This window comes from Bison bison, unplaced genomic scaffold (assembly GCF_000754665.1).
Source record: "Bison bison bison isolate TAMUID 2011002044 unplaced genomic scaffold, Bison_UMD1.0 scf7180017864036, whole genome shotgun sequence".
NCBI classification, from domain to species: domain Eukaryota; kingdom Metazoa; phylum Chordata; class Mammalia; order Artiodactyla; family Bovidae; genus Bison; species Bison bison.
In genome coordinates this window covers 5,822,951-5,824,072 of record NW_011494608.1, presented here as the reverse complement: position 1 = coordinate 5,824,072, position 1,122 = coordinate 5,822,951, and positions in this window count along the sequence as shown.

Below are 1,122 nucleotides of genomic sequence, written 5' to 3'. Positions count from 1 at the left end.
ATGGCACCCCACTCCAGTACTCTTGCCTGGAAAATCCCATGGACAGAGGAGCCTGGTAGGCTGCAGTCCATGGGGTCGCTGAGAGTTGGACACGACTCAGTGACTTCACTTTACCTTTTCACTTTCATGCATTGGAGAAGGAAATGGCAACCCACTCCAGTGTTCTTGCCTGGAGAATCCCATGGATGGAGGAGCCTGGTAGGCTGCAGTCCATGGGGTTGCTAAGAGTCGGACACGACTGAGCGACTTCGCTTTCACTTTTCACTTTCATGCATTGGAGAAGGAAATGGCAACCCACTTCAGTGTTCTTGCCTGGAGAATCCCAGGGACGGTGGAGCCTGGTGGGCTGCCGTCTATGGGGTCGCACAGAGTCGGACATGACTGAAGTGACTTAGCAGCAGCAGCAGCAGCAGCAGAGGTAATTCTCAACTCCACCAAGCCTCACTGGGCATTGGTCTTCATCTTTGAGACCTTGTGACTGGATATTTCAGGGAAGCAGACTTGCCTCATTTGAGAACTTTCTAACAGGGCTCTGTATCATTGCATGAAACTTTCCACCCCATTAGGACTTCTGTTTCAAAGCCTTTGACTGTGTGGGTCAATACCAGACCACCTGATCTGCCTCCTGAGAAATCTGTATGCAGGTCAAGAAGCAACAGTTAGAACCAAACATGGAACAATGGACTGGTTCCAAATTGGGAAAGGAGTATGGCAAGGCTGCATATTGTCACCTGCTTATTTAACTTATAAGCAGAGTACATCATGGGAAATGCCGGGCTGGATGAAGCACAAGCTGGAATCAGGATTGCCGGGAGAAATATCAATAACCTCAGATATGCAGATGACACCACCCTTATGGTCGAAAGTGAAGAGGAACTAAGAGCCTCTTGATAAAGGTGAATGAGGAGAGTGAAAAAGTTGGCTTAAAACTCAACATTCAAAAAACTAAGATCATGGCATCTGGTCCCATCACTTCATGGCAAATAGATGGGGAAACAGTGGCTGGCTTTATTTTCTTGGGCTCCAAAACCACTGCAGATGGTGACTGCAGCTATGAAATTAAAAGACACTTGCTCCTTGGAAGGAAAATTATGACCAACCTAGACAGCATATTAAAAAGCA